General features: G+C 44.8%; 1 protein-coding gene across 1 annotated transcript in view; it reads left to right on the top strand.

Moving 5' to 3' along the window:
* Positions 1 to 10,202: 10,202 nt before the first annotated feature.
* EPHB1 (EPH receptor B1) overlaps positions 10,203 to 12,592 on the top strand; it is a 365,941-nt gene continuing 363,551 nt past the window's right edge. Inside the window, exon 1 of the mRNA XM_006021000.1 lies at positions 10,203 to 10,230. The gene's annotated coding sequence lies outside the window, so the exon portion shown is untranslated. The remainder of the gene's footprint in view (positions 10,231 to 12,592) is intronic.

Raw genomic sequence — 12,592 nt, 5'->3', positions numbered from 1 at the left:
TTGCAGGGGTAGGGACTGTATTCCACATGGTCTGAAAAAAACTATTGTAAAGCTTGTGCCTCATTTTCCACTCCTCTTCCCTCCTTTTGTTAAGGCTGTAGGGGAGCTTGTGGGCTGAGATGGATAGACTTAGGGTAAGACCTTTTCTTTCCACTTGTATTGTCACCTTTAATATATGAGATAGTTGCCCAGAGAACTGGGAAGGCATCTCCAAATGTATTTGAAAAATTGAGGCTAAAGAGCTTCTCCAGAACAAAGACTTCTGCTTTCCTGATGCACAAGATGAAGGAGTGTGAGAGCATCCAACAAGCAGCAGTCTCTATATCCTGTCTCTCCAGATGAGTTTGACAAGAACACAGAATTTACAAGATATATAGTTGTGTAATATAACATTACTCTGTTAGTGGCACTCTACTCCTTACTTAGAAATTATTACACAAAGATCCTTGTGTGAAATGGGAAGCAGTCCATAGTAAGCTGTTTTTGAGCTGTAAAAGCATTTGTTGTTTTCTTCCCTTTTTCATTTTTGCCTCTGTCCCTTCCTTGAATCTAGTGGGAAGCAAAAGTATTGAAACACTGGAAGAGAGATCTCTGTGACAAATCCAATCCAAAAAGAAATGCAAGACATTTCTGAGAAAATCTTCTCTTGCCACATTTCCTAACAGAGCTCATTGGCCTAAGCATGGCTTCTGGAGTTTGGGATGATAAGATGTAATTGCCTATTGTTTCACTTGGATGCTGCTAATGTCCTGGCAAAGTCATATGGTTTTCTGTTTTTTCGTGTTTGTATTTTGGAATGTGGAGGGTTGACAATCAACTTTCTCTAATTAAGGATGTTATTAGATGAAGAAGGTGGAGCCCTGTGTACACCAAAACCAACCCCTCCCCCCCAAAAGCAAAACCAAAACAAGGCATTCACATGGTTAGAATTGATTAGTCAAATCTCATTGGCTATTTGAACTAGGCACAGAATAAACAAAGTTGGCAAAAATGTCTTTATGGATCCTTTTATTTTATTTTATTCTATTTTATTTTATATGACAACATACAGATTGATTACTTTTTTTTTTCAATCTCCCCTTCTCTTCCCAACAATCTTGCAAACCACAACATCATGGACAGATATGTTTTTATCTTGGCTACTGTAAGAGGCAGCTTCCCTGAAGAGGATGACAAACTGCTTAAGAAATTAGCATTTTCTTGAAAATTCTGCATGATTCACTGGTAATGAAGGCAGTAGGCCAGGAAATATGATTGACTACAACCTCAGACCAGAGCTCAGCCCACCTGCCCCGGCTCCACTCTCTTGCCAGGTTCACTTCCAGGCAGAGGAGGACTCAGCTGGATCAATTTTCTCCATTTGTGCAAATATTTGGTTTTCTTTGGACACCATATAAGAAAGTTGTGACACTCCGGGAGATGGTAAGAGGCTAAGCTCTTTCTCCCTGGTTGTGGTACTATTACAAGTATCACAGTTCAATGAAATTGTTATATCCTGTCACACAGCAAAGAGCAATATCCGGAGTGGCTCTTTGTGCAAGTATATTCTTTCCTGCACCCAAATCCAGAAGAGAGAACAGTGACTTAGGGACACCAGTGAATGCTTCCTTCTTCTTGGCTCAGTTGTTGACAATGGTACAGTCTGACCTGGGATCTTCAGGCGGAGACCTCTGAAATACAGGGTGTCTCAAAAAATGTATACACATGTCAGTCATCGGGAATGCAAAGGCAATGTTGATGGTCAGTGCTGATTCTTCTTTCCTTAGACAACAAGAAGCATAACTCCCGCTACTGTTGGTGTTCAGCAAGTCCATCACTGATATTCAGGCACTGCTAATAGCAGTGAACAGGAGTGATGCATATGTGCATATATTCTTTTCAAACACTCTGCATAATAGCCAGGCATTATTGATCAACATGATCTAAACCATAGTAGGGGACCCATTGTGCTAGGCCTTGTGAACAGAGAGTATATTGTACAACCATAGAACCATAGAGAAGTAAGGCTAGAAGGGGACTCCATAGGTCATATAGTCCAACCCCCTGCCTGATAAACCTGGCCCTAAAAAAGTATAGGAAGAGATTTACAAAAGCACTAGGGAGTTAGGTGTGCAGGTCCCATTAACTAATGGTGGGAAGTGTGCTCCTAAATCTCTTAGGTGTGTTTGCCCTGTGTTATGCAGATCAGATTAGATATTCATAATGGGCCTATCTATTTTTAAAATCTATTAAACCTTTCCCTGAGACAAAAAGGGGCGTGGAGTTGGGGTTAGGACAGGCTGTTCACAGCCTGCTTATATGCGTAGTTGCCAGTCAACCCATAACTTGCACCCTGGCCCCTGGCTCTTAACATCTGACAGTTTTCTGTAGGCATCATAGCACTAATTGGTGTTATGGAGGAACCTGGAGAAGGAAAAGATGGAGATTTTTCTGGATTCTGGCTGAGAGTTTTACCATGCGCAATGGACAGCAAGTAAGTTGGTGTAAATGTCTCTCCATCAATTTTCGAAGAGCTGGGAATGGGACTTTTCCTGTAGGGCTGCTTCAGGCAAAGCAGATTTACGATCAGGCCCACGCACTGATTGACAAGGTTTGTTTTTCACCTCCCACATGCCAAGCTATCTTAAGCCATCCCTACTTTGTCCCAAAGCTGTTTAGTGACAGGTTCTCAGAGGCTTGGTCTTACCTTCCCTTGCCTTTGGGGCTTTGGTGAGGGCTGGTGATGGATTGGGCTTGCAGTTACTCCAATTTTCTACTCACTGTCCCTCTTGCAGAAGGCAGGCTTTCAGTGCTGTTCTGCTGCGTGTGAATTCAGTCTTGGGTTTAGCTTCCAATCTGGAAACTTTCTTAGTTTCTTCTCCATACAAGACAGTCTTCCTGGTTTCTCTTCCCTACAACACAGCTGTGCCTTTCACTTACTGGAAATTTTTGTATTTACCAGGAAGATCAAGATTTATGCAGCCCAGTGTCACATCCCTCAGAATAAATTTGCAGTGGACTTTTTTTTTCCTTTTTACATTACTAACTATGCTGAACCTACCATAAATTTAGCAGTGATTTAGCGCTATAGGGTACAGCCCCATGTCCCTCAGAGACTAAACAAGAATATGACACTATAGGTTGTAGATATATTCATATTACCAGAAATGGATGTTTTAGTTTAGGATAAATTAGAATGAGTCCCTTAGGTTTTGAACGGTCAAAGTAGGCTTTGAAATTAATCACTTATTAAGAATGAGGGGAGTTTGCATTTGCCTTTTTGCTAGATAGGGGCACATCTGTCTGCAGATGAAGATAATGGTACTGTACAATAGAGGAGAATCCATGTGCCTGGCTCTTTTCAGTATTTAGGAATACTTGTTGTATGAGAGAAGACATCTTTAGAACCAGATGGATTAGAAAATGTATTTCTTTTTTTTAAATATATGAATACTGAAAACAGCAAATTGTTGACCTCTACAGGATGATCATCCAGACATGCTCCATCTCATTTGGTTTCAGAGCAATGTTCACATCACCTGGTCCTCTTCGGACTGTCCTTCCTCCTAAATGAGGATTAAAATGCTGATGTAAATGAAACGGAAAGATTTATAAAAACCCTGGTGGTACAGGCTGGTCTCCTTAGTTCTGCTTAGGTGAGTGATTTAGGAATGGAAAAGACCAGATCCAGACAAAATACAAGTCCAAAAAGCCTAGCAGTTTTCATTTACAATGAAAACATTATCTTCTCATAAATTTCTGTGAACTATGTGATAGGTACTTAGTTCAGGATTCAGGCTCCAAGGCAAAGATTTAATGAGTCTCAGAATTTAAGGCTTGCAGGGTTTCTCCATCCTATTAAATATCTGTGTCAAGCCACAGGAGAAGTGTATAAGGCTCAGAGTCCTCTGTCGCCAGCAGTGCTCAGAGGACATTCCTGTATGCTCCTCAGTATAGATCAGTTGCCAACAGCACCATTCCCTTGCTGCCTCAAGACTAAAAGACATCCACTCCTGCATGAAAAGATGCTGGTTGAAGCTATAGGCATACAGGGCAGACTTGCTGCCAGTGGGAAAATGGAGTAGTTCTGAGAAACTAGTAAACACTTTGATGTAGAGCCCCATTAAAGTTTCTTACTCTTGCTCCCTTTCTGATGCTGTAGAAATGCTGTGAAAACCTCAGAGTCATTTAACTGCACAATGTACATTCCTCTCTCTGTTGCTCCCCAGTTGACTTCACTTCCTCCTCTACAGAGGGGAATCTGTCTCACTGGTCCATTGCACCTCATCTGGAAATGAAGCTACAGACCCAGAAAGGGGTACATGAGGCACGTCTATATGAGACGTTTCCTGCACAGTTGGCTAATTAGCTGTGCACTAAATGTCTCACGTCTACACATGCGCCCCCTTTAGGCTGGAGTAAACTAATTTACTCCACACCAGGATAGTACTTGTAAATACAAGTATGACCCTGCTGCAGCATTTTTTACTCCACAGTGTGAAGAACTGTAGGATATTTACCTGGGGTGGCCCCCTGCCCACGAGCATGGGTCCAGTGGGAATAACACAGCCACAATACAGCGGGAGCTCCCGATCTGCCCAAGCTCTACTTTACCACCTCACTAGGTGAGGCAGATTGGCGGGAATCAGTGGCTGAGTCAATATCCGGGGCTGAGCAGGGAACCAAGAGAGAGAGGCAAGTGAACTTGCAAGACAATGGGCAGGTAGAGCGGTTGCCATACCCGGCCCAAGACTGAAGTCCGTGGGAAAGGGGCAAGAGACCGATCTGGACTTGTGGACTTGGAGGAGCCCTCATAAAAAAAGCAAAAAGAGAGAGAGAGAGAGAGAGGAAAGGGACGCGCTTGCTCTCTGCTTTTTTAAATTTTTTGTGCTGATTAACTGCCGTGGGCAGCCAATTAAGCTGGTGCGGCGGCAATTAGGAGTGGAAGCAGAAAAACCACCCTCATTTGCTCCCAACCCCGGCAGCCTGGTTCTGAGGGGAGCTGAGTCCGGGAGAAGAACTTCCCTGAGCCTCTGTTTTGGAAGCGGAGAGCTCAACGTGGAGAAGGGGAGCGGGGAACGTTTTCCCTGCCTAATCTGTGGTCCTGACCGATTGCTGCGGGCGGTCAATTAAGCTGGCATGGCGGCAATTAGAAGAGAGAAAAAAAACAACCCCGTTTGCCTGTGGCACCGACAGTCAAGTGCCCTGGAAAAGGCGGGCAGAGCAAAAGGGGTTACCTCAAGCCCCGACAACCAGGAAGGGAACTCGGCGTGGCCAACAAATTTTCTTTTTTGGATTTTTTTCTTTCTGTCTTTCACCGGCATGGAACCCGACAGTGTGAACCAGCTGTCAGTCACTGGGGCAGGGAAGTTATCACCCTTTCCTTTTCGTTTATACCCTTAAACATCAAAGTCATGGCAGGAAAGAATAGAGAAAGAAAGAGTCACCCCAACTAGACCAATGGAGGGTCAAGATGCATGGGAGAGAACCAGTGAATGCCAACCAGGTGCAAAGGCGCGCACCTATATCCAGTGTCCACCTGACACACAGATGTTGCCCCAACTGGCTGGGGCATGAGTGTGCTTCAGTGTAGGGGCTACCTGTCAGCTAGTCCTGCACTGAATTACTCTAGTGCCTCAGCCAGCCGCTCCACAGCACATTGATCTGGGGGGAGCCCCCCTGGGCTGGCATGCTGACCCCCCCCCAGGCGCCCTGCCAGCCAGGACTACTCCAACCCAGCTCAACAGGCTGTGGTCCCAGGAGCGCATGAAGATGTGTGCCCGGGAACAGTAAACTCCGGAGTGATTAGCTCTAGAGTTTATTTACACATATTGATATGCACATGTAGACACACCCATGGAGAGGCAACATGAAACATCTTTCCAGCTGAACTGCTTAAAGCTTATTAACTAAGGCTGGGCAAGGTGGTAACGTTTTCATGGGAAATTTAGAGGATAAATGGTATAAATTCACATTAAAAACTAACTTTTTCATATGAAAAGATGAAAACTAACATTTCTGGTAATGTTGAGGTTTAAAAGCTGGAAAACTTCATTCTATTTTGGTTTTGAAAACCAAAGCCAAAAAAAGTTGTGTTTGAAGTTTCTCCTTTTTTCCACTAAAATTTCCTACCGTATATAGGTAGGGTTGGAGTGTTGTTATAGCCTTCATGGTTCAGGAAATGTCTGAGAGACAAGGTTTTTTATGGTCTTTTATTGGACCAGCTGCTTAATTTGGAGAGCTGAAGAAGGGCACTTGTTGCCAAAAAGCTTGTCCAATAACTCTTCTAACTCTACAGTTGATATAATAAAAGATATCACAAAAAATCCCTGCCTCTCTACCCTATATAGATATGAATATATTTTTCCAGTGATCTGGTCACCTATTGAATGATGGATTAATTTAATATTCAGAGGCTTAATTTTCTTCTGATGTAAAGTAGCACAACTCAATTGAAGTTGGAAGAGTTTCTGCCAATTTATATTAGGAGAGACTCTAACCCCTGCAAGAACAACAGTGGAGAAATAATGCGAAAAAGAGAATGCAGGTGTCCACTAAAAGAATATAATTCTGTAAGGTGTCTAGATAGTCTGGGCATATACATTATATAAATGCCCACAGGGAAAGAGCATACGTTCAGAGTTTGTGAGGATCATTCTTGCTTTCTCAAGTCTCAGTCCATATCATGAGGAATCAACTTGATTTCCTTCTTTGACAAAGAAACTAGTTGGATGGATGAAGGGAACACAGTGGACAGAGCTGTCCCCTTGGGGAGGGCGAATTGAGGCGATCTCCTTGGGCCCCACAATTTGGGGGGCCCCTGGACAGTGCTGTACAGGCACGTGACAATGGTGCCACCACTCAGCACGGCCACTGTGCACTGCCAGCTTTGCACTACGGCCACTCACCACCTCCCCCTGTCCACCCTGCTCTGCACTCCGGCCACTTGCCACCCTCCCCTCCCCCGCACAGGCCCTGCACAAGATGATATGCTCCAGGCCCCAGACACTCCTAGGGTTGGCTCTGGCAGCAGACACAGTTCACTTGTACTTTAGGAAGACTTGATGGAGATTCACACGACCTTCTCATAAGCCAATTGGAGAAAAATGGACTAAATAAAATTGCTACATGTTGGAAAGATAACTGAGTAACTGCAGGCAAAGGGTAATTTTATAAGTTATTCTGTCCTCCTACTGTAAACCACCCTAAGCCTTTGTTGGGAAGGGTGGCATATACATCGGATAAATAAATAACTAAATTATAAATGAATCAATGTCGGAATGGCAGGAGGTTTGGAGCCGGGTTCCACAGGTATCTTTCTTGGGTCCCGTGTTGTTTAATATATTTATTCATTTTTTGAATGCTGGAATAGGGCTTCCTGAGTGAAACTGGAAAAGACTGCATACCCACTGGAATAGGATTCAGAAGGATCTTGATGAGTTGGAAAGCTGGGCCAGAGGCAACATGATGAAGCTCACTGTGGACAAATGCACAGTGCTGCACCTAGGGAAGAATTATTGGAAGCACAAAGACAGAATGGGAGTTAACTGGCTGGGTGGCAGTGTTGCTAAGAAGGACCTTGCAGTTATGGAGGAGCACACTCTGCATAAATCAGCAAGCTGATGCAGTTGTTAAAAAGACAAATTCAATTTGGGCACATAAACAGGTGTAATCTGTGTAAAACATGAGAACTGACAGTACCACTTTATTTGGTGCTGGTTAGAGCTCATCAAGAGCACAGGGGTCCAACTACTTTTGGCCAACATGTCACAGAATAGTTCCACAACCTGGCCAAGTGCTATTCTGATATGCTTCCCCTGCCTGATCTGCTGCTCTGCTTTCAGCTTCCTTCCCTATGCTCCCTGCCTGATTCGCTGCTTTGCTTTCTGCTTCCTGCTCTGTCTGCCACTGTGCTGCCTGCCCCCTTCCTGATTTGTGGGGTGCCACACAGAGGCTGCCCACGCCACTTTTGGTGCTTGTGCCAGAGGCTGGCCAGTCCTCATCTAGAATATTGTGTGTAGTTCTGGACTCCACATTTTAAGATGTGGAAAAGTTAGAGAGTGTTTAGAGGCAGGCATAAAAAAGGCAAGATGTACGAGGAATGGTTGTGTGAACTAAGTATGTTTAGCTTGTGGAGATGGCAATTAAGGGTCGACTTGAATGGCTGCCATAAAAAAGAGGGAGTACAACTTTTATCCATTACTGAAGAGGGTGGGACACAAGAAATAGCTTAAAATGTAGCAAAGTAGATTTAGACTAGATCTCAGGAAAAATGTCCTTACTGCTAGAACAATGACGCAGTGGAATAGACTGCCTAGGGAAGCTGTGGACTCATCTGGAGGTTTTCAAGAAGAGCTTAGATAAACAGGGGGTGATTTAGGAGTAGCCTTCATGCATTTGTGCAGGGGGTTGGACCAGATGACCCCTGAGGTCCCTCCCAACACTGTTCCTCTACTCTACTCTACCGTCTCAAATCCTGGCTTTAATCCATTTTAAGTTCATACAAAGTTAAAACATCTCAGTGACCATTTCTGAAAGCTATGCCAAGAGTATCATGTGTATAAAATAAAGATCATGGGTTGATAACTAAAAGTGTTTGAAAAATTACATTTTTATGCAAGAAAATTATGAGACACTTCCATTTTTTTTTAGACTCCCCTGAAAATGCTTTTGATTAAAAGAAAAACATGTTTGGCTTTAAAAAATGCTTTTGGCAGAAGGAAGGAAGGAAGCAAAAATCCAAATATTTTTACCAAAAATGTGTTGTTTTCAGTGTCACTTTCACTGACAACCTGAAATCTTTTTTTTAATCAAAGTGGCAACTTTCTATGAGATTTTAATTTTTTTTATTTTTTGCTAAACCCCATTTTTATTACCTACCCCCTGAATTAAAAGGAGACAGAATGAAATCATGCAATGCCTATGTTGGTTGTTGTGGAGGAATTTCATCAACTTCTGGTTGCTGCTTCACTGGCAGTTTTCCCAGATCTCATCTCCCATGGGGATGGAGGCAGAATTATCTTCAAACTTTGCACCTGTTAGCTGTTAACTGATGAAAGAAAGACTCATTTCTCCCCTTCTCTTTTCACTCCATCTGAACCTCTGCCTCCCCTCACTGTTTGAACTGCAAACTTTACAGACTCTCCTCTTCCAAGGTTCTGGAAGTCTTCTTTCAATCAGATCTGACCTGGGGTAAGGACATTGCTACAATCCAGCCCCTAGCTTTCAGCTCATTATCGTTTTAAATCCCACAATAGTGTGGCTTTTCAAAGTTGCCAGTGCCATGTTCCTGAACTAGTAAGTATATGGCAGGACAGTGGTGATTAGGGGTGGGATCATGGAACAGTGGCTGCAACAGCTTATTCCTCTCAATGCATCGTAGCTTCTGCTAAAAAAGTGACCTCCCACTCCTATTCTGCCATCCCATCTCATGTCCATCTGTCAGTGAAATGCTCCAGGGGAGGCTTTTCTTACAATACATTTCCCAAGAAGTAGAAATGGGAGTTTTATTCTAGCATATAGCTGCAATATTTGGCTTCCCTTTGAAGCTCACTGCATTTCAAACTTTGATGGATGGGGTTGTCCCACTTCCAGACTGAATGCACATTGCAAACCTTCATCAGCTTTTACCGGCACTTATGCAGGATTGCCTTAGAAACACCTGACCTTTTATACTCCTTTTGACTGCAGTGTGGAAAGAGCAAAAACTGCTTTATTTCTGCCAAGACAGCAGTAGGCATCTACCTGAAAAGGCATTGCAGGATATTCACTTCCTCCATCCACCTTGCAAAATTTCTGAAGGGTGGCCAAAGGGGGAAAGGCAAATGAGTGCTGTCTTGCTGTGGGAGAACTGTGGGGCAGCTAATCTGGCAGCAAAAGGAAGTCAACATCTCCACCTGCAGTGGTTTGCCTGGAGAATAGATGTGGAGAGCTAGAAACAAAGGAGGAAGAGCACATTGCATTGGTGGAAGTGGACAGGCCAGAAGTCCTAGGTGGGGAGGATAGAGACCACTGCCACAAAGAGGTAGCAACAGCAGGTGATGGTTGGAGACTCCCTTCTGTGGGGGATGGAGGGATCCATCTGCCCGCCTGACCTGTTGTTCCAGGAGGACTGCTGCTTGCCTGGATCCCAGATCTGAGATGTCGTGGAAGGATTAGTGAGACTCATCCAGGCCTCTGACTACTACCCCATGCTGCTCATCTGTGTGGGCACCAATGATACTGCCAGGGGTGACCTTGGACAGATCAAGGGTAACTACAGGGCTCTAAGTGCAAGGGGGAAGGGGGACAAGGGCTCAGGTGGTGTCCTTCCGGTCAAGGGGAAGGGCTCTGGCAGGAGTAGGTGCATCCTGCAATGTTTGGCTTCGCAGATGGTGTAGCCAGCAGGGATTTGGCTTCTTTGATCATGGGATGTTCAAAGAAGAAGGATTGCTGGGAAGAGATGGGAACTATCTGACAAAGAAAGGGAAGAGCATCTTTGCAGACAGGCTTGCTAACCAAGTGAGGAGGGATTTAAACTAGGTTTGCTGGGGGATGGAGACCAAAGCTCTGGGGTAAGTGGGGAAGCGGGTGACTTAGCGGAAGAGGAAACAGGAGTGGGCAACAGAGGAGGTGCTCTCATACTTCCTGAGAAATCAGAGCAATTGACTAGGTACCTCAGGTGCCTGTACACAAATGCATGGAGCCTGGGAAACAAGCAGGAACAACTGGAGATCCTTGCACAGTCATGGCACTATGACATGATTGGAATAACAGAGACGTGGTGGGAGCTCGCATGACTGGAGCATTGTCATGGATGGGTATAAACTGTTCAGGAAGGACAGGCAGGGGAGAAGAAGAGGAGTTGTGCTGTATATAAAAGATCTGTATGATTGCTCAGAGCTCCAGTATGGAGCTGGTGATAGGCCTGTTGAAAGTCTCTGTATTAGGGTCAGAGGGGAGAGCAACAAGGGTGATGTTGCGGTGGGGGGTCTGCTATAGGCCACCAGACCAGGGGGAAGTGGTGGATGAGGTTTTCTTCAGACAACTAGTGGAAGTTTCCCGATCACAGGCCCTGGTTCTCATGGGGGACTTCAGTCATCCTGACATCTTCCGGTAGAGCAATACAGCAGTGCGCAGGTGATCCAGGAAGTTTTTGGAGAGTGTTGGAGACAACTTCTTGGTGCAAGTGTTGAAGCAGTGAGCTAGGGGCCATGCTCTTGACCTGCTGCTCACAATAGGGAAGATTTGGTGGGGGACGTAGAGGTGGATAGCAATTTGGGCAGCAGCAACTGCAAGATGATTGAGTTCAAAATCCTGAGGAAAAGAAGGATGGAGAGCCACAGAGTAAGGACCCTGGACTTCAGAAAAGCAGACTCTGCCTCCCTCAGGGAACTGATAGGCAAGTCTAAGGGGGAAAGGAGTCCAGCAGAGCTGGCTGTATTTTAAAGAAACCTTACTGAGTGCAGGAGCAAACCATCCTGGTGTGCAGGAAGAATAGCAAATATGGCAGGCAACCAACTTGGCTTAGCTGACAACTCTTTGGTGAGCTAAAATACAAAAATGAAGCTTACAAGAAGTGGAAGCTTGGGCAGATGACGAGGGAGGAGTATAAGAGCACTCCTCGGGCCTGCAGGGATGAATTCAGGAGACCAAAGTGCAACTGGAGTTGCAGCTAGCAAGGAATGTGAAAGGTAACAAGCAGGGTTTCTACAAGTATGTCAGTGACAAGAGGAAGACCAGGGAAAGTGTGGGTCTCTTACTGAATGGGGGAGGCAACCTTGTGACAGAGGATGCAGAAAAGGCTGAAGTGCTCAATGACTTTTTCACCCAAGTCTTCACAGGCAAGGTCAGCTCCCAGATGGCAGCACAGTTTGGGGAGGAGATGAGCAGCCAGCAGTGGTGAAACAACAATTTAGGGACTATTTAGAAAAGCTGGCATACACAAGTCCATGAGGCCAGATGCAATGTATCTGAGGGTGCTGAAAGAGTTGGCTGATGTTATTACAGAGCTGCTGGCCATTATCTTTGAAAACTCGTGGCAGTCAGGGGAGGTCCCAGGTGATTGGAAAACAGCAAATATAGTGCCTATCTTTAAGAAAGGGAAGGAAGATCCAGGGAAATACAGACTAGTCAGCCTCATGTCAGTCCCCAGAAAAATCATGGAGCAGGTCCTCAAGGAATCCATTTCTAAGCACTTGGAGGAGAAGAAGGTGATTAAGAACAGTCTGCATGGATTCACCAAGGGCAAGTCATGACTGACCAACCTGTTTGCCTTCTATGATGAGGTAACTGGCTCTGTGGATACAGAGAAAGCAGAGGACATGATATATCTTGTCTTTAGCAAGGATTTTGATATGGTCTCCCACAGCATAATTGCAAACAAGCTGAGGGAGTATGGGTTGGATGAATGGACTGTAAGGAGGATAGAAAGTTGACTGGATTTTCAGGCTTAGTGGGTAGTGATCAATACGTCTGTGCGAAACAGCACTGTTTCATTTCGACATCCGTTTTGCCGTTTCGAAGGGACAGTGTTTCATAGTTTCATAGTTTCAGGGTCGGAAGGGACCTAATAGATCTTCTAGCCCGACCCCCCGCCAGGGCGGGAGAACAACCCAAAAACACAAACAAAACC

This window comes from Alligator sinensis, unplaced genomic scaffold, assembly GCF_000455745.1.
Source record: "Alligator sinensis unplaced genomic scaffold, ASM45574v1 scaffold1086_3, whole genome shotgun sequence".
Lineage (NCBI taxonomy): Eukaryota > Metazoa > Chordata > Crocodylia > Alligatoridae > Alligator > Alligator sinensis.
This window is presented reverse-complemented; position numbering and strand designations above follow the sequence as displayed.